We start from the raw sequence: 21,259 nt of genomic DNA on the forward strand, positions 1-21,259 counted from the left end.
TGCAGCTCAGATCAGCTCTGCTCCATTAGCCTCATTATTCTTGCACTTTTGCCTGGACACACCTGCTCACATCCCATTAGCCAAAGCTCATGGCCAATCCCAACAAGGATGAGGGAAGGACCATACACCTCCAACAAATAGCATCAGATCAGATCAGATCAGTTGCTCAGTCGTGTCCAACTCTTTGCGACCCCATGAATTGCAGCACGCCAGGCCTCCCTGTCCATCACCAACTCCCGGAGTTCACTCAGACTCACGTCCATCGAGTCAGTGATGCCATCCAGCCATCTCATCCTCTGTCATCCCCTTCTCCTCCTGCCCCCAATCCCTCCCAGCATCAGAGTCTTTTCCAAAGAGTCAACTCTTCGCATGAGGTGGCCAAAGTACTGGAGTTTCAGCTTTAGCATCATTCCTTCCAAAGAAATCCCAGGGCTGATCTCCTTTAGAATGGACTGGTTGGATCTCCTTGCAGTCCAAGGGACTCTCAAGAGTCTTCTCCAATACCACAGTTCAAAAGCATCAATTCTTCGGCGCTCAGCCTTCTTCACAGTCCAACTCTCACATCCATACATGACCACAGGAAAAACCATAGCCTTGACTAGACGAACCTTTGTTGGCAAAGTAATGTCTCTGCTTTTGAATATGCTATCTAGGTTGGTCAAAACTTTCCTTCCAGGGAGTATGTGTCTTTTAATTTCATGGCTGCAGTCACCATCTGCAGTGATTTTGGAGGCCCAGAAAAATAAAGTCTGACACTGTTTCCACTGTTTCCCCATCTATTTCCCATGAAGTGATGGGACCGGATGCCATGATCTTCGTTTTCTGAATGTTGAGCTTTAAGCCAACTTTTTCACTCTCCACTTTCACTTTCATCAAGAGGCTTTTGAGTTCCTCTTCACTTTCTGCCATAAGGGTGGTGTCATCTGCATATCTGAGGTTATTGATATTTCTCCCGGCAATCTTGATTCCAGCTTGTGCTTCTTCCAGCCCAGCGTTTCTCATGATGTACTCTGCATATAAGTTAAATAAACAGGGTGACAATATACAGCCTTGACGAACTCCTTTTTCCTATTTGGAACCAGTCTGTTGTTCCATGTCCCTTCACCAATTACAGCCTCCCGACCAATTAAAAATGGATAAACTAGGTTCAGGGTAACCATGCAGCAGCCTCCAAAAGGGATGGGAGGTCAGAGCCCCAAACCCAATAAGAAATTGTTTTTGCTTTTGTTGATGGCACCCAAACACATCTACTTTGGAGCAGCTTAGAGTTGGCAGTGAGCCTGTTTGCTTTTTATTTCTCGTTGTGTGATCTTGAGCTCTTTGTCCTTTAAATATTTTTGGGGGGGCCTCTCCACGTGGCATGGGCTCTTAGTTCCCTGACCAGGGATTGAAACCGTGCCGCCTCCATTGGAAGTGTGGCCTGACGACTGGACCACCAGGAAGGTGCCGTGGCCACGGCTTTACTCACGGTTTTATCCTCAGTGTTTGGTGCAGCTACAGTCGGTCTTTGTCCAGTTGGTTAAGATGCGTTGCGACTGACTTAGAGTTCATTTCAAGGTTTGTTTCTTTTTAGAAAAGTAAGTAGACAAGTGAAGAAAAAGAAGGAATAAACTTCCAAGGTAAGTAAATTCAAATACCTCCAGAGAACAGAAAGGTAATACACATGTGCCTGAATTGGGTTTAAGACCGACGGGCGTGGTAGGCTGTTTAAACAAACTAGAGAGAACTCCCACATGGTAAAATGAAAAATATTAAAACAAAACCTATGCTAGTCAAAAAAAGACCAAACAAACTCAAGGGCAGATTTTCCCTGAGATCAGGCAGTTTGGCAATCTGGTAATGGAGCTTGGAAAATTTGGGCATGTCAAAGAAAAGTGCTTCTATTTGAGAACATATTTGAAACATGCCAAATTTGTCTCCCACCCTCCTTTACTGGGTAGTTCTTTGATGGGGAAAAAAAAAATCTGTTCATTTGAAACTGGGGCAAGAACTAGCTAGAGAAAATACCTTTATTTCTTTTGCCAAAGATACATCTCAAGATTTTTGTTTGTATCTCTCTTCTGTCTCCCTGGACCTGAGTCTTCGTGCAGAAAAACACTTGCAACTCCTGGAAAGCAGATTGGGCATGACCTTCACACTCTTTGGGTTGTGGTAGCAGGTGGAGGTGGCGCTAGTGGTCAAGAAGCTGCCTGCCATTGCAGGAGACAGAAAGAGAAGCGAGCTCGATTCCTGGGCCTGGAAGATACCCTGGAGGAGGAAATGGCAACCCACACCAGTGTTCTTGCCTGTAGAATCCCATGGATAGAGGAGCCTGTCAGGCAATACTCCATGGGGTCACAGAGAGTCAGACACAATTGAAGTGACTTAGCCCAGAAGACTCTACTCCAAATCTTCTTGGAACTTCCTGGAGATCATCCTCTTCAGAAATTCCATCCTCAGTGTTATTCACTTTTTGCTCTTGTTAATTATTAGACAAAAATTGTGGGTGGAGAGCCAGGAGGAAATGGGGAGATATTTATAAAAAACCCAGGAGATCAAACCAGTCAATCCTAAAGGAAATCAACCCTGAATATCCATTGGAAGAACTGTTGCTGAAGCTCCAGTATTTTGGCCACCTGATGCAAAAAGGTGACTCACTGGAAAAGACCCTGATGCTGGGAAAGACTGAAGGCAAAAGGAGAAGGGGGTGGCAGAGGATGAGACGGTTGGATGGCATCACCGGCTCAGTGGACATGAACTTGAGCAAACTCTGGGAGATAGTGGAGGACAGAGGAGCCTGGCATGCTGCAGTCCATGGGGTTTTAAAGAGTTGGAGACAGCTTAGTGACTGAACAACAGTCACGTAAGAGTGAGTTAGGCACCTGAGGTGTTGGGGACATCCCAACGCCTTGCGTGCTGGGACATCCCCAAGGCGAGTCTTGAAGCCCATGCCTCCCAGTGAAGAGAAGATCTTCCACGTCACCCAGAACATCTAAGGCTGGCTTGGTGGAGTCCTCTGTCCAGCAGAGCATTCCCGAAGGCCTGGTGGTGGCCAGCCCCTCTCTCACTGGTACCCAGGACGGCGTCTGCTTTCTGAGTGGGACCTGCCTCCACAGGCTTCCAGGGGGCTCAGCGGCCAGAATGCTCTCCCTCCATGATGTTTGGGAGCTGGAAACAACTGGGACGTGGGTCAAGACTTGTGGTCCCCAGTGAATTCAGCTTGCAGACATATTTTGTTTGGCCTGTCCAGCAGTGATAAAATTGTGTATACTTAAAAAATTAATTACGTGTGTGTCAGTATTTAACACACGGAAGATTTTACTTGAAAATGAGAAGTTCTAGCTTCTTCTGAAATCTGGAGGCTCCGTCCATATGGGGCCACACCTGCCCAGCCACAGTTGGCTGAGAAACATCTGCCCATTTCATTAAAAGCCTGGCTTCTGTGTTTCCTCCCGTCTCTGCTCAGCCCCCTCTGCTCAATTATTTCACCTGTCTGCCTGTCCTAGACCATTAGGAGGGGACTCCAACCTACATATTTACGTGTAATATTGGTGGCTATAACATATATCGCTGTAAATGCCTTAGATATCATCTTTAATTTCCACAGCAGCCTGCCCTTTACATGATCAACTTCAGCTTTTTACAACCAGAATTGTTAATTACCCTGGCAGTATTTTCTTTGCTTGAGACCAGATCAAGTTGCTGGTAAGGGATGTGACTATTTGGTGGGTTCATCTAAAAGATTTGCTTTCTCTTTTATCCCCCTTCTGCTATTTTCTCATTACTCCCACCCTCCCTACCAACTAATCCAGTGTGCAAGAAACCTTCAGGTGTTTAAAGGAGTTGGAAAATATTCCAGGAAGTGCTGAAAGTTTGCCACGTTGTCAGAGGATAAAAGCACGGCGTTCAATCCAAAAGCTTCATGTAGTGGATTTTTTTTTTTTTAATCGTGAGTTCCAAGTTAAATTTTTGGATGCTTATCTTCTCTACATTTTAATGAGAAGTTTTTGCTAAGGATTTTTTAAAAAAACAAAGATGCAAAAGTTTAAACCCTTTGCACAATAGCTGTGAGTACTGAAGCAACATGCTGTTTTTATACTTTGAAAAACACCAATGCTCACATAATCAGCAGGGGTAGGAATATTGGACAAGTAAATATGGAATATTGTGCTCACAGGCAATAACCATGTCTATTAAATATGCAAACCGTGCAGTCTCATATGGAATTTTTTCATCACATCATTTTATAGGTATATGTGTGTGTAAGACTGGCTGTATAGTAAACTTTTACGAGTTAAATCATTTTTTCCATTAGTATTTGTTGTAATTACCAAGATGTTTATTGTAATTTCTGATTGATCTTCAATTGGCACTGCCTCATAACAATTTATCTTGAAAATTCCCTGCCTGTAGGCCTCTTAGTTATGTGGTGAGTGATTTATTTATAAACCTTCAACATACTCAAGAGTTCAATATCAAAAGGGACCCACTTGTAAAGTAAAAAATTCTTCTATAAAGCAAGTAATGTCATGGTCATTTTTGCATTTAGGCAGATTAGTCATATCGACCTGTAGGAGAGGAATTTGTCCTCTTTCATAGCAATGCTACGTGTAGTTATATATTAATTTCTCAGTTTCTTTCCTGTCTGTCATTTCCATGACAGCAGGAATCGTGCCTTTGTGGGTTTTCTTTTTCTTTTAAAAAATTGTGGTAAAATATGTGTAACATAAAATTTACTGTTTTAACCATTTATAAGAGTAGAGTCCTGTGGCATCAAGTAATTCCCATCATCCATCTCCAGAATGTTTATCATCTTCTGAAATTGAGCACGTGTGCGCTCAGTCCTGTCCGACTCTTTGCGCCTCTGTGGAGTGTAGCCCGCCAGGCTCCTCTGTCCATGGGATTTCCCAGGCAAGAATAGTGAAGCGGGTTGCCATTTCCTCCTCCAGGAGATCTTCCAGATCCAGGGATTGAACCCACATCTCCTGCATTGCAAGCAGATTCTTTACTGCTGAGACCCGGGGAAGCCCTCTGAGACTGAGACTTTGTGCCTATTAAACAGTAACTCTCCACCCCTCCCCCAGGCCCTGGAAGTCACCATCCTGCTCTCTGTCTCTATGAATTTGACTAGTCTAAGGGAGAAGGAAATGGCAACCCACTCCAGTGTTCTTGCCTGGAGAATCCCAGGGACGGCGGAGCCTGGTGGGCTGCCGTCTATGGGGTTGCACAGAGTCAGACACGACTGAAGTGATTTAGCAGCAGCAGCAGCAGGGACGTCATGTAAAAGTGGAATCTTTCAGTATTTGTCCTTTTGTGACTGGCTTATTCTGTGTGGTGTCTCCAAGGTTCATCCACGCTGCAGTCTGTGTCAGAATGTGCCTTTGTTTTTTTATACCCACCTACCTAGAATCTAGCTTGCAATAGGAGACAGGAGCCAACAATGCACGTTTGTTGAATGAATACAAGGAAGAGAGAATCAATCTGCTACGTTATATCCTTAGAACCAGACACACAGTAGGTTCTCTGTAAGCCTTTGTGAGATTAAAAGAACTACTTGCCTTCCTGAAGGCTGAAGTGGATCCCAAAGAACAATCTAGATATTTTCTGAAGTATGAACCATTCCCCGTTTCCCCTTGCCTGTGTTGATGAAATCCGATGTGCAAAAAGCAACTCTGGCGTATTTTCTTGGGCTTGCAATTTGGGTTGCTTTGTCCTCCCTGCTAATTAACCAGTTGGTGATGTGCTGTTTGTCTTTTCGTCTGCCTCTGAGCTTGTCAGAAGTCAGTGACAAGCCCAGCGAAACTGGGGGGCACTCTGATAATTAAGGCTTGGAGGGCTTCTTACCGACCCCATCATGTTACCAATCGCTTCCTCGGCCTCAACTGATGGGTAGCTGACATCTGACAAAACAGTGGCCTTCTCTCATCTACACAAGCAGCAGGACACTTTCCCACCTTTTAATGGCTGAGCGAGTTTCATCCCGAGCAACTCGGACAAAATGAAAGTGTGTTGTCAAAGTTGTTTGTGAAGATGACTGCATTTAGAAAAGAAGAAAAGTCTTGATACGCTCAGAATTGCCAGACACAGACACATACACACACAGAGAGTCTGTGTTCTCAGCATCTAAATAATAAAGCATCTAAAAAGTAAACTATACAAAGTTGTATTTGAATACTTCAGTGGTGTAAGGAGAAGTGGTGTGGTCTATCTTCTTTTCTTTGACAACATTCACACTTACAGGTCAGTTGAGTCTGTGTCTCAGTTTTAAAGGAACAAGGGGGATAGAAGAACATGGAAGTAATCTCTCTAAAACTGATAGTATCCTCAGTGATCAATGCAAACAGACAAAGGAAAACAGTAAAATGGGAAAGACTAGAGATCTCTTCAAGAAAGTTTGAGATCAGTTCAGTTCAGTGGCTCAGTCATGTCTGACTCTTTGCGACCCCATGAATCGCAGCACGCCAGGCCTCCCTGTCCATCACCAACTCCCGGAGGTCAACCAAACTCATGTCCATTGAGTTGGTGATGCCATCCAGCCATCTAATCCTCTGTCGACCCCTTCTCCTCCTGCCCCCAATCCCTCCCAGCATCAGGGTCTTTTCCAATGAGTCAATTCTTCGCATGAGGTGGCCAAAGTACTGGAGTTTCAGCTTTAGCATCATTCCTTCCAAAGAACACCCAGGGCTGGTCTCCTTTAGAATGGGCTGGTTGGATCTCCTTGCAGTCCAAGAGACTCTCAAGAGTCTTCTCCAACACCACAGTTCAAAAGCATCAGTTCTTCAGTGCTCAGTTTTCTTCACAGTCCAACTCTCACATCCATACATGACCACTGGAAAAACCATAGCCTTGACTAGGCGGACCTTTGTTAGCAAAGTAATGTCTCTGCTTTTGAATATGCTATCTAGGTTGGTCATAACTTTCCTTCCAAGGAGTAAGCATCTTTTAATTTCATGGCTGCAGCCACCATCTGCAGTGATTTTGGAGCCCCCAAAAATAAAGTCTGACACTGTTTTCACTGAGATACCAAGGGAATATTTCACGCAGAAGGACATAAATGGTGTGGACCTAACAGAAGCAAAAGATATTAAAAAGAGGTGGAAAGAATACACAGAAGAACTATATAAATAAGATCTTCATGACCCAGGTAATCACGATGGTGTGATCACTCACCTAGAGCCAGACATCCTGGAATGTGATGTCAAGTGGGCCTTAGGAAGCATCACTACAAACAAAGCTAGTGGAGGTGATGGAATTCCAGTTGAGCTATTTCAAATCCTAAAAGATGATGCTGTGAAAGGGCTGCACTCAATATGCCAGCAAATTTGGAAAACTCAGCAGTGGCCACAGGACTGGAAGAGGTCAGTTTCTATTCCATTCCCAAAGAAAGGCAATGCCAAAGAATGCTCAAACTACCGCACAATTGTACTCATCTCACACACTAGCAAAGTAATGCTCAAAATTCTACAAGTGAAACTTCAACAGTTCATGAACCGTGAACTTCCAGATGTTCAAGCTGGATTTATAAAAGGCAGAGGAACCCGAGATCAAATTGCCAACATCCACTGGATCATCGATAAAGCAAGAGTTCCAGAAAAACATCTACTTCTGCTTTATTGACTGTGTGGATCACCACAAACTGTAGAAAATTCCTAAAGAGATGGGAATACCAGACTACCTTACCTGCCTCCTGAGAAATCTGTATGCAGATCAAGAAGCAACAGTTAGAACTGGACATGGAACAACAGACTGGTTCCAAATTGGGAAAGGAGTACGTCAAGGCTGTATATTGTCACCCTGCTTATTTAACTTATATGCAGGGTACATCATGAGAAACGCTGGGCTGGATGAAGCACAAACTGGAATCAAGATTTCTGGGAGAAATATCAGTAACCTCAGATATGCAGATGACATCACCCTTATGGCAGAAAGCAAAGAACTAAAGAGCCTTTTGATCAAAGTGAAAGAGGAGAGTGAAAAAGCTGGCTTAAAAGTCAACATTCAAAAAACTAAGATCATGGCATCTGGTCCTATTCCTTCATGGCAAATAGATGGGGAAACAATGGAAACAGTGACAGACTTTATTTTCTTGGGCTCCAAAGATAACTGCAGATGGTGATTGCAGCCATGAAATTAAAAGATACTTGCTCCTTGGAAGAAAAGCTATGACGAACCTAGACAGCATGTTAAAAAGCAGAGATGTTGCTTTGCCGACAAAAGTCCGTCAAGTCGAAGCTATGGTTTTTCTGAGTTGTGTTTGGATGTGAGAGTTGGATCATGAAGGAAGCTGAGCGCCGAAGAATCGATGCTTTTGAACTGTGGTGTTGGAGAAGACTCCTAAGAGTCCCTTGGACTGCAAGGAGGTCAAACCAGTCAATCCTAAAGGAAATCAACCCTGAATATTCATTGGAAGGACTGATGCTGAAGCTGAAACTCCAGTACTTTGGCCACCTGATGTGAAGAGCTGACTCATTTGAAAAGACCCCGATGCTGGGAAAGAATGAGGGCAGGAGGAGAAGGGGACAACAGAGGATGAGATGGTTGGATGGCATCACCGACTCGATGGACATGAGTTTGAGTAAACTCCAGGAGTTGGTGATGGACAGGGAAGTCTGGCGTGCTGCAGTCCATGGGGTCACAAAGAGTCGGAAATGACTGGGCGACTGAACTGAACTGATAGTATCTTAATGCGCAGGATCTGAGTCTGTAACGCAAACCCATCAGATAATTGTCAGTTGTATTCCTGGGGCGGGGTGGGGGGGGCTCTGTACTTCCTTATTTATGTTTATCTTAAGCTTCGTTGATCTCCTAAATCCAGTGTGGTTTGGCGCCAGCCCCAGAGGCACCCATGACTTGCTGAACCAGTCTGCATTCTAACCTGAGCCCCAGGTGATTCATATACCTGGAAAATCTGAGGGGTCCTGGTATGTCAGCGAGCTCTATCACTCTCTGCTTGCACTTCGTTCTCATTCAGTTGAATTCCACTGGGGCCTGGCATGGCTAAAACAAACCAAAACCCACACAAAAAATTCCTAGGTGTGTCTCATGGTCAAGATTGAGAACCCTGACTCTAGGCCAGTAAATGCCATCAGCACCTTGAGGGCAAAGACCTTGTGTATTTCATTCTTGCCTCGGAAGGTGCTGGAAACACAGTGGGAGATTGTTTATTTGCTGAATGGAGTGTTATATCAAATCTGACTTAAATAATGTAATCACCATATATCCACATATTCACACGTTCATTCAGCGGCCGTCTCTATTGGTGCAGCTGGTGACACAGGTGGCAGATGTGGGTACTGAGATAGAGTTTAGGGTTCAAGGTGTATGTGTGGAATCAGCATCTGTTGAGGGACTGCCGGGGTCCAGCCCAGGCTGATCCAGGGAGTTCGAAGCGGGGATGGCGTCGGCGAGGATCAGGATACAATAGCTTCAATTATATATTAATTAAAGATGTAAAGAGTAATAGAATGAGGACAGCTCAGTAGGAAAAATCAGTGGAGAAAAGAGGCTGAGTAGCTTGGTTTACACGGGAGACCAATAAAACTTCAAGACAAGAAGCTTGCACCACTTACGTAGGCCACAGGCATCCTTCCATTCTCCCGAAGGAGAGGAGACACTGAGGCCTCCCTGGTCGGATCTTAGAAGCCCAGGCATAATTAGTAAGCATGGCGGGTTCCGCGCTCCAGATGGAGACTCAGCCAGAGTTTGAGAGAGAGAGACATGGGGAGACCAGTCTTTTGAGAAACTGATCCCAATTCTTTATTTTCCATGGTCTACTTTTATACACTGAGATGTTATGCAAAAGTCACGCGGGGACAGCAGTCCTGACTTTTATCAAAGTCAGGTGCTTCATACAAATGTATACAGAGGTCTTAGGGGTGTTACATCATCTTCTGGCCAGGGGGCCTGCTGACAATTTATGACCCTCTCCTTGTGACAGCGGTCAGTCAACCAGGACACTTATTTCTCCAGGGGTGATTATTCTTAAAACAGACACCACCCAAATAAAGTTACATTCCTATAGGGTGAGGGTATAGTGGGTTTTAGTTAAGGAAAGAATTTACTTAGCCTAAGGTCTAACGTGATTTATATCAAAGGTTAATACTTATTTCTTCTATATATTCATTAATGTGTGTAAGGGCAGGGGATGTGGAGACGTAGCAACAAACATTGGCTCAACAAATGAAAAACCCTTCACCAATACAGTTTCTAATCAGCCTACTATACTTATACTAATAGTTTTCTAACTTTTCTAAGGAACCTGTTTTTAGAAGGTTTAAAGCATCTCGTGCCTCTCACGGTTGGGAGGCTGTGAGCAATCACATGTGGCCGGACAAGCCTGTCAGGCAGGCTAGAGAAATTTCAGAGGAGTTTGTAGGTTGAAACACTCCTATCATGCCCAGGAATTATTATTAACTGGAGCTCTAAGTTAACTCCTTCTCCGAAAGAGGTGGTGGGGGACAGCCCCCCGTAAAGTCAGAGGTGTAGGTGAGAGCACAAAGCAGTAAAATAGACAGGCTCTGGTTGTGGGGGTAGATGCTCGAGGATTTCCAGGGGGACTCCTGAGGCTCGATCCTGCCTTTGCGTATGTCGAGCCTCCTTCCTCATGACCTTTGCCACAGGCCGAGTGCCTCACTCTGGCCCCCAACACGGGACGAGTGTGGAAACAAAACTGAGCAGAGACAGAGGGGGAATTGGGAGGCAGGTGTGTGACGTCTTGGCCAACCCCAGTAGGCACAGCTGGCATGTGTATTGCCCCTCAGAGTGTTCCATGTTTTTATTTATGTATTTACTGGCTCTGCTGGGTCTCCGTTGCTATGCAAGGCCTTTCTCTGTTTTCCACGAGCGGGGCTCCTCTCTTGCTGTGGAGCGTGGGCTCTAGGTGCATGGGCTCAGTAGTTGTGGCGCATGGAGTCGAGAATGCTGGCTCAGCGGTTGTGGTGCACGGGCTTACCTGTCCTGCAGCGTGTGGGGTCTTCCTGGATCAGCTGTCGAATCCACCTGCGTTGACAGGTGGATTCTTAACCACTGGACCGCCAGGGAAGCGGCAGGGCTTTATACCCACACTTTGCTTGGTCACCCTTGTATGCTCTCCAGTGTGGGGCATGGCCTTGGGAGAACTTTCTGCGTGTGCAGACTGGCAGTAACAGATGTCTTGTTACCAGCTGGCCATACATCCGAAGCTGGGCAGCAAATCCTTCCTTGAAAAGAGATCTGGGCGGCACAGCTCTTTGTCCATTCTTTGCAGTCAAGAGGCAAGGAGAAGAAAGTTTAAAGATGTAGGCTGTGGAGTCTGACCTCCTAGCTTTGATGTCTGGACGTGCCACTCCCTGGCTCAATGACTGGCTGGTTATCCATCTGCTCTGAGGCTCAGTCTTGCATCTGCAGCACAGTGGTTATTAGGCCCGTCTGACAAGGTGGTTGAACAGCATGGTGCAAGAAGTGGATTGAAGGCACGTAGTGGGCACTTAGTAGGGTTAGGTATTTCTCTTCATGAGCTTTCTTGGTGGCTCAGATGGTAAAGACTCTGCCTGCAATGCAGGAGACCTGGGTTTGATTCGGTCAGGAAGATCCCCTGGGGATGGAAATGGCAACCCTCTCCAGTATTTTGGCCTGGAGAATTCCATGGACAGAGGAGCCTGGCGAGTTACAGTCTGGGGTCGCACAGAGTTGGACACGACTGAGTGACTAACACTTTCACTTTTCATTACCCTTCATATTATAGTAATATTCTATATAATTGTAATTAAAAGTTGTAATATTAAATAATATAAAACATGGAGTCTTCTTTTGCTTATATGCAGGAACACACTGGGATGATAAAATGTTAGTGAGAGAAAGGGCAGTTTTATATCTACTAATGATAATACATGTATATAACATTTTTATTCCTCTGGGTTTGAGGACCGTCTTTGCCTCCGTGTACACTAGACAAATACATTTGCTCATGGCCTGTGTGCATTTTCCTTTTTTTTCCAGAGTAGTGAGAATCTTGACTCTTGCTTTTAAATGAAACAGTTGGGGAGGCGATAGGATGATCAGATTCGTAACTTGTCTCCTCTCTTCCTGTGGGCTCTGGGGCTCCACTCCAGCTGCAGCAGCTCCATTTAAAATCAGAGGTTCGATGTCTCTATTTTCAGATCTCCGAAGGGCTCGAGGAACTCCACCGTCGGGTTTAGTAGTGAAGATGTAGCGCCAAGATTAAGCAAGGTTGGTTACATTTGTAAATGAAAAAAGGCTCAAAGCTTTGTTTGAACAAATTGATGCCATAGATCTTAGGTGGGATGGAACTCTAGCAGAACTGTGAAATTTCTATGAAAAAAAAACTTCACACCAGTGAGTGTTAAAGTTCTAGAATTAACAATGCTACTGTATGCAGACTGCAAAGGTCATCGTTCGTTTCATCTTTACACTCTCCATTTCCTCTTGTGGTGATAAAATTCAAACTGTGTCAGTTATGATCAGGGACTGCTTTGCATAGGGCCCCCCAGAGCGGTGACTTAAAAGCAACAGAATTTTGGTCTTCCTTGTTGGTCCAGACTCTGAGCTCCTAATTCAGAGAGCCTAGGTTTGATCCCTGCTCAGAGAACTAGATCCCGTGCGCTGCAAGTAAGACCCGGTACAGCCAAATATATAAATAAATCAACATTTAAAACTTGAAAAAAAAAAGTAATAAAAAACAGGATTTTATTTCAGTCTCACAGAAATAAAAGTCCCATCTAAGGGGGTGATCTTGCTCTGGAAATCTGTTCGGGTTCCTGGGACCCTCCATGCCGTCGCTTTCTCTTAATATTCCACCTTTATTGTCCCACTGACCCGGGATTGCTGTCATTAGGGTTGCATTGCAGCCGGGGGTGGGGGGCAGGAAAGGGGATGGCATCCCTGTCCCCTCCTTTTTAAGTGCAAGATAAACAACCTGCAGATCGTTACTTCCTGTTCACACATCGTTTGACCACGTGGCCACACCCAACTATGAGCGACCCTGGGGAATGTGGGCTTTCCGTGGCCAGGTGTGCAGTTAGGAAGTCTACTGTTGTGTAAAGGAGGATGGAGGTTCTTTTTTTATAATCCTCCCCAGACTCCCTTGGAGGGAACTTTCTTTCATCCTCTCTTAGAGTTTGTGGTGGGCATAAGGCTGCCCCCATCTCTGCTACTTCCATCCCTTTCTCTTCACATCCTTTCATCTTTATGCTGAAACATTTACATTCTCCCTGCCTTTCTGTCTTCATCAGAGGGTCCATATTATGAGGATGGAGAAACAGATTGGTTGGATAATCACACCAATTAGACAAGAAGGAAGTCAATTCTTTTGATTTTTTTTTTTTTTAAGATGACATCTCTATAATCACTTGACTGTCTTATCTCCTATGGGTTCCGCACCACACAGGCCTGAATATCTTTATATTTTAACTTGCATTTACACTTAAAATTTAGAAAAAGTAGTTCTTATCTTCTCTGTATTGGTCAAAATGGCCTTCTGCTAATGATGTAATTAGGGAAACGATACAAGACAAAAGGGGAGATCTTTCAGTTTTACAAAGTCAATGAAGTGGCAAAATCTGCCACGTTTGCTGTATGTGCAAAGCGTGTCGCGGAACTCTACTGCACTAATGTGTTTTTGTGAGCAGCTACTGTAGTTGCTGAAGCTACATTATAATAATTTGATGACGGCGTGCAGGATGAATTTGCTGAAGTGCTGCTGCCTCGACGGCTGTCAGATCTAGTTTGGAATGGGAGGGGCTCTCTTGTCCCTCTTGGTCACACCCGGAGTGTGTTCTGTGCGGGAGGTTTTCTTACAGAGCCTTCCTCCGCTAACTTCTCTTTCACAATGCCCCTAATTGTTTCTTCCAGGATTTTGATTCCTGGTTTAAAAACAAACAACAACAAAACTCTGCTAAATTTTTGTCAGCTTTATTTTAAAAAATATTTATTTGTCTGTGCCAAGTCTTGGTGGTGGCACGTGTGATCTAGTTCTTTGACCAGGGATTGAACCCAGGCCCCTGCATTGGGAGCGTGGAGTCTTAGCCACTGGACCACCAGGGAAATCCCTTTATCAGTTTGATAAAATGCTTTATTTTATTTCCCACCTCAGTTGAATTCCTGAGGTCACCCCTTTAGTCAAGAGAAGGTGTCCTAAGGGGATTGTTCCTGCACCCCCGTGGATAAATTTCTGTTCATTTGCGCTTCATGCTCTTTGCCTGTGTCCACCTCTACCCATCCCAGTGGTTTGCTAGAGCGCGAATGTGTGCTGGCTCTGAAGAGCTGGTTGAACACGCATCTTCCCACCATCTGTGTTTAATGACGTTGTATTGGTAGCTTGACATTGGCCTTAGTGAAAAGGTGACACCAAGGAGATTGGCAAATGTTGCAAATCAGAGCCAGTTATGACACACTTGCCAGCCCATCACTGATCACTCCTCTGTGGTTCCCTATCTCCCTCCTTTTCATGTGTTGAAAACTTGGCTCATGGATCACAGTCTTCTTCCCTCCATGCCTGGCGACGTTGTCAGAGATTTTAATGTCTATGTTGAATTAGTGAGTAAGGGCCAGGGTTACTCAAGATCCTGCCCTGCCAGGGACTGTGCTGTGTGCCCAGTCGCTCAGTCGTGTCCAACTCTTCGTGGCCCAGTGGGCTTTAGCCCTCCAAGCTCCTCTGTCCATGGGATTCTCCAGGCAAGAATACTGGAGTGGGGTGCCATGCCCTCGTCCAGGGGATCTTTCCAACTCAGGGACCAAACCAGTCTCCTGCATTGCAGGCAGATTCTTTACCATCTGAGCCACAGTCCAGCACAATGAAGACGTGTTCCACATCCCGCATGACTTTTTCTCTCTGTGTCAGACAGCCGGGGAGTTGAAAAACCTGATTCTAATGATCGGGACCTAGAACCAAATTCCGTTTTATATATAGCACAAAGTAGTCTTTGTACAGGTTTAATACCCACTGCATAAACTGAAGGAGACTTGTACTCTGTTTTGTTTGGAAATTCACCAACAGTTATTCACCACTTCAAAAATCATGTCCCTGCTGGCAATACCACCCTGGTATTTGAGTCACCTATTCAACCCACCTTATCAGTCTGTATTTGATTTACTTTCAGCTAATTCACGTTTCTCCCTAGCCGTTATAACCATCTGACATATTTACTGCTGTCGTGAATGAGGAAAGAGCTTGCTTTGTTTTTTCGTTTTTGTGTTTTCACTTCCAGTACTTGGAATAGAATGGATCAGGGCCAAGTAGTAAATACTTTGGGTTTTGTGGACCCCAGAGTTGTCTACTCTACTGACCTCTGACACGGTAAGTGTGAAAGCAGCCATGAACAACATGTAAACAGATGAGCATGGCTGTATTCCAATAAAACTTTATTTAGACACTGAAATTTGAATTTCACGTAAATTCACATGCCAGGGTATGTTATTGTTCTTTTGATTTAAAAAATGTAAAAAAAACATTCTTAGCTTATGGGCTATAAAAAACCAATTTAGCAGAGGGCTAAATTGGGTCTACAAGCTGTAGTTTGCCAACTTCTGTGCTAGGTACTTAAAAATAATTCATTTCAGCTCATGAATGATTCTGTAATACTATGTATATATTAATAACTATTTCAGGCACATATGAAAACTTATTTTTGAGCCTATATATTTCATGAGACGTGTGTGTGTGTGTTAGTTGCTCAGTCGTGTCGGACTCTTTGCAGCCCTATGGACTCTAGCCCTCCAGGCTACTCTCCATGGGATTGCCCAGGCAAGAACGCTGGAGTGGTTTGCCATTTATTTCTCCATTGAACACGTGTATATCAGAATCAAATGTACCTTTTGACTGTACATGTCTATACTATACATTTTAACTGTCTCTCAATAGATAAAGGGAGTAATATTGTAAAGTTCAGAAACAGGATCCGGTTTAGCAAATGTCTCAGTGTTGTGATGAAGCCTATAGACCACAACACAGATCATCTCCAGTTTATTATATGTTTTCTTAATGAACAGAAGCCGTGTGGAAGGACTCTGTGCATTTTCAACTTGAGTGGACACGCCCAGCGTCTCCCTTGGTCTTTAGAGTTTATCATAATCGAGCTTCTGGCGCTGCCGTCATCCTTCTACAAACTCCATTTGGAAAACTAGACCTTAAGACCCCAGTAAGAACCTCAGACTCCTCAGAGCAAATAACTTAAACGTAACAAATTGAAGCTTACGCAAGTCGGAATGGTAAAACTAATAGGGCTGTTAAAACCAGCTTTCCTGAAAATTATGAATTGGTTGGCCTGTTTCTTATAATGGCAAATAGTGAATCGTGATCATTCATCAGGGCACATGTCATAAATTAGGCGCTGAGAGAGGCTGCAAAATTCTTTATAGCATCGCAGAAAGCTACTGTGCTGCCTCCGTGTCCCATTGTTAGAGTCCAGTGGTGCCAGCACTCGTCGGGCAATGAAAGTTTTAAAATTGTAACAAGTTGTCAAATGTTTATCAACGGGGTTTTATGAAGGACTAAAAAGTTATGTACGATACTGCACAGGCCATTAGGGGAATAATAATAGTAATAAAGAGACTTTATTCTCATCAAGACTTATGTGACAGTTCACTTTTCTCCCCAAACTTGGTTAATGGAGGTTAGGAGAAGCAAATAATTCAGTGCCAGAAGGAGAACAGCTTGAAGCTTTAGACGGAATATCTGTATTATGTGTTGAATAGAATATAATGGATATGTGGGCTATATCTCTATAGATATGTAGATCTCGCTGTTATTTATGGAGAAAGATATTCAGGAATGAAACACAGCCTTAACAAATGCCCTGTCAATTGTGTTTTATGGATTCTGATGCAGAGCAGAGGGCGGGTGGGCCTTGACATCGGGCTGAGCCGGGTTCAGTTCCTGTCTGCTGTCTTAGTATCTGTGTGTTCTCTCTACACGGAAGTTCCCTGTTGCACAAAAGGAGGAACAGCAATGGAACGTGTCTTATTAGGTTTGTTGCACAGATTTTAAAAAATAAAGCATTTGGCATGATCGATTGCACTTAGGGAGCCCAGACATGCTCCCCCCACCCAAAAAAAAAATCCAGTTTTCTACCATCATTGGCCGTATGACCTTGGCTGGCCTCCTTACCTCTCCTGGTCTGTTTCTCCATTTATCCAGAGGAGACAACTATTTGCTCACTTGTTTGGTGATACTGCCTGAAGATTGAATGAGAGAGTGTCTGTGGAGAGCCTAGTATAGAGTTAGCCATATAGATCTTGTCTTTATGATAAGTCCCCTTTTCTTTCATTCAAAATATGTATATGTATGCTTGTGTGTGTGTGTGTGTGTGTGTGTATGTGTGTGTGTATGCTCAGTTGTGTCCAACTCTTTGTGACCCCCACCAACTGTAGCCCACCAGGCTCCTCTGTCCATTGCATTTTTCCAGGCAAGAATACTGGAGTGTGTTGCCATTTCCTCCTCCAGAGGATCTTCTTGACCCAGGGATCCAACTTGTGTCTCCTGCATTGGCAGGTGGATTCTTTATCACTGAGCCACCTGGGAATCTCATGTACTCATATACACATGTATATATTATTTACTGAAGTGTAACTGACCTACAACTCTATGTTTGCTCCAGGTATACAGCATTGTAATTCAATAATTCTATACATTGCAAAATGATCACCATGATATGTATATTTACCATCTGTCAGGGGTGTATTCTTTGTTTTTAAAGAACATTTTTATTGAAGTATATTGGATTTATTAATACAATGTATTAATATTAGGTTGTCTGGGGTGTATGCTTAAAAATGAGACAAAATAAACTATCTTCAGAGATAGAGCACGGCTACAGTCACTGTCTCATAAATCACCATTAACATTCTTTCAAAAGGTTCTAGAGCCTTCATGAGCACACACTCACCAGTTTGTGTGTCTACTGCATTAGACGGTAGGAAGCAAATGTAGCTACTATCAGTCTCCTCTGCTGGATGGCAAGCTCTGTTGGAGCAGGGAATCCGTGTCTCATACCCATACCTGTATTCCTAGCATGCTTATTTGGGACATAGGTGCTTCATTTCTAGATGCTCAATTAATATTTGTGAACAGATCCATCTCCAGCAGAGAAGAGCAATAAATAAACCCATAGTTCATCTTCTGTTTGTTCCTCTGCACCAAGGGTAGGTGTACTGTTTATCAGGATCCCAGCAGGGATCAGATGGTACATTCCAACTGGGTGATTTGAGGAGAGTGTACAAAAGAGTGTATTGACTACAATATGGGTGGTGTGCATGAAAACCACCAGGGACCAGCCATGCCCTGAGCCTCCATCCCCTGGCCACAAGGCGGATGGGGAGGAGCGTTTACTAGACACAGAGAGATTCTGCACGAGAAGAGTTGACTCTGAGGAGGGGGCCTTAGGGCAGAGCTGTGAGTTTTCCTTCAGGGAGATTCTCGCTTTGCGTGTGTCCACGTGACCAGGCTGAACTATATCCCCCAGAATCCCCTCCTTGGAGGTGTATGGTCAGGGAGGGCCATGGAGAGACGTGTGTGTGGGATTTGGAGAGTGACTTGAAGCCCTTTTGTGGCTCGCACCCTTTGTCCCCACTCATCAGCTGGCTTTCCTCCTTGGCCGGGGGGCGGCCAATCCCCCAGGGGATCTGCCCTGATCCCCTTTCCTTGGTTCTTCCTTCAGCTTCTCCAACTCTAGGTCAGGCACGTGCTCAGCTCTATGACGAGGTTCAGCCTGGCGGCTGCAGTCACCGCAATCAGAGGAACAAGAACTGACTCAAGCTTCTGTGCAGCTGCGTGGGCCCCAGCTCATCCTGGTGGGATTCAGCTTGTCCTGATCCTTCCCCACTTCATATCCCCATTCATTCCTGATGGTCCGCTCTGCGGACCCCAAGCTCCAGCCTGTGACACAGAGGCAACAGTTGTATGGAGACTGCTTAACGTCACTTGCTGCCTCAAGGGCTTATGGTCAAATCCCTGAAACAAATGCAGCTGTGTATGTAGGCAGACATGGGCTTCCCTGGTGGCTCGGGGTAAAGAATCCTCCTGCAGTACAGAAGCTGCAGGAGATTTGGGTTTGATCCCTGGGTCAGGGAGATCCCCTGGGGAAGGGCATGGCAACCCACTCCAGTATTCCTGCCTGGAGTATCCCATGGACAGAGGAACCTGGGGGGCTACAGTCCATAGGATTGAAAAGAGTTGGACACGACTGGAGTGACTTAGCATGCATGTAGCCAGACACCCACACACAAATGCAAGCATTTGTACATCTTCTAGTGGTTCTGCTTGTCTGTTCTTAGCTTGGATTGCTATAACAAAACCCTGTAGACAGGGTATCTTATAAATAACATAAATTTCTTTCTTACAGTTAGGGAAGCCGGGAATCTGAGATCAGGGTGCCAGCATGGCCGTGCTCAGGTGAGAGCCCTCTTCAGGGTTGCAGATGGACAACTTCTCCTTGTATCCTCACCTGGCAGAAAAAGAGAGAGCTAGCTCCCTGGCCTCTTATAAAAGCACTAATCCTATTCATGAGGGCTCCATCCTCATGACCTAGTCACCTCCTGAAGGTCCCACCTCCAAATACCATCAACTGGGGTTAAGGCTTTAAGATATGATTTTTTTTTTTTTTGGCTGTGCCAAATGGCACGTGGAATCTTAGTTCCCTGACCAGGAATCGAATTTGCACCCCTTGCATTGGAAGTGTGGAGTCTTAACCACTGGATCACCAGGGAAGTCCCTCAAGATATGAATTTTTGTAGCAAATCAGGATGGCCGAGCTCTCTAAGCTGTGTTCAGGTTGCAGTCTCTCCTGGAGGTGTTGGTTCAGATCCCACTCCCGATATTATACTTTACAGCTTCCCTGGTGGCTCAGAAGGTAAAGAATCCCTGGGTCTGGAAGATCCCCTGCAGAAGGGAATGACAACTCACTTTGGTATTCTTGCCTGGAGAATCCCATGGACAAAAGAGCCTGCTGGGCTACAGTCCAGGGGGTCACAAAAGGTCACACAACTGAGCAGCTGACACTTTCACTCCACTTCAAACATTCAGACCGCAACAAACACTGAAACAGGAAAACAATCAGCTCTTGGTGACACCATTGAAATTAACCAGGGTGGAGAGGATTAATACCTGGATCGTCCTTTTCTTCCCTGAGCTTGCCTGCTGGTAACATCCCATAAAGCAAACCCAACCAGAAAGCATAATGCCAGCCTCTTGGAGCCCGGAAAGTAGTGGAGAAGGCTAGAGTGAGACTCTGGAGAAGCCAACCATCTCTAGGGAGTTGTCCACCCTGGAGGCCATTTGTTTAGGTAAATTTACATTAGCTAAATTCAATATATTCATTCAGACATGAGTTCTGCAAATGTTTATTCAACACCTATGAGCCAGGCACTGTGCTGAATGCTGGGACCACACAAAGACTAATTCTAATGTGGCAGGTGATTTATTGGGTATCACCGTGTATTTTGTTCTCTCTGATGTATTTCCCTTGCCATACGAAGAAGGGAGCTGAGACTTTGAATTTGCCTGGTTGAATTTCAACAAGTCTGTTTAAATGCCTCATTTAGCATTTTACAGCAGCTTGTGTATAGTAGGGCCAAAGGCAAAAATTTCCCAGCTTAAAATTTGGAAAATCTAAAGTTGTTTGAAGGGTATTGTGCTGGAGGGAGCCGGGGAAGAACACTTTCGGGAGGTGGGAGCATATGGAAGACAGAGAGGTGGGGGGCGACCCCGGAGCTAGGGAAGGGGTTTTGGTTTTGCATTTTCACCGGGAGAAAGGGCCTGATCCCTCTCTCACAGTCCCCAGGAGGTGCCTGAGCCTTAGAGGGGCTGTTGGTGCTGTGTGGACACTATTCTTCAGCAGGGAGTGAGCGTGTGTGTGTGCTTTGGGGGGCACAGCGCATATGAGCATGGAGGCTGCCATCTAAAAATCAGAAATCTCTCTTTTTTTTTTTTCCCTGAATGTTCTGTGCTGCATCTGCCCCCTGGGGTTCTTGTATGATCCTAGCGAGGGTTGGAAAGCCTCCCCCGCAAAGACCGAGACGAGTTTCTCATCAGCCCAACGGAGGAGGCTTGAAGCAGACTGAACTTGATCTCGACAAATAAAGAAATGTGACAGTTTGTGGACCGGGTGTTGCTGAAACGTGTGTATCCGCCATGGTCACCCTCACAACAGCCACTTTTACAGAACGCCTACTCCATGCAAGTAGCTGTGGTAGCCGCTTTTATTCCTTGTTTCGTTCATCTATGCGGTGAGTAGGGACGAGTATGTAGTGTAGGGTGGGCCTGGTTCTTCAGAATAGGGCTGAGCACTGA

At 44.9% G+C, this 21,259-nt stretch overlaps 1 protein-coding gene across 2 annotated transcripts in view; it reads left to right on the forward strand.

Moving 5' to 3' along the window:
* Positions 1–21,259, forward strand: part of TSHZ2 (teashirt zinc finger homeobox 2) — an 885,630-nt gene that overhangs the window by 96,973 nt on the left and 767,398 nt on the right. The window contains exons 4-6 of one of the 2 annotated variants that reach the window (XR_008701771.1): positions 12,117–12,186; positions 15,183–15,271; positions 15,964–17,717. The exons of the other annotated variant lie outside the window; for it this stretch is intronic. The gene's annotated coding sequence lies outside the window, so the exon portion shown is untranslated. Of the gene's footprint in view, positions 1–12,116; positions 12,187–15,182; positions 15,272–15,963; positions 17,718–21,259 lie in introns of those variants that run through there. 2 annotated transcript variants of the gene reach the window in all.

The sequence above is a fragment of the Bubalus kerabau genome, chromosome 13, assembly GCF_029407905.1.
Source record: "Bubalus kerabau isolate K-KA32 ecotype Philippines breed swamp buffalo chromosome 13, PCC_UOA_SB_1v2, whole genome shotgun sequence".
In the NCBI taxonomy this organism is placed as follows: Eukaryota; Metazoa; Chordata; class Mammalia; order Artiodactyla; family Bovidae; genus Bubalus; species Bubalus kerabau.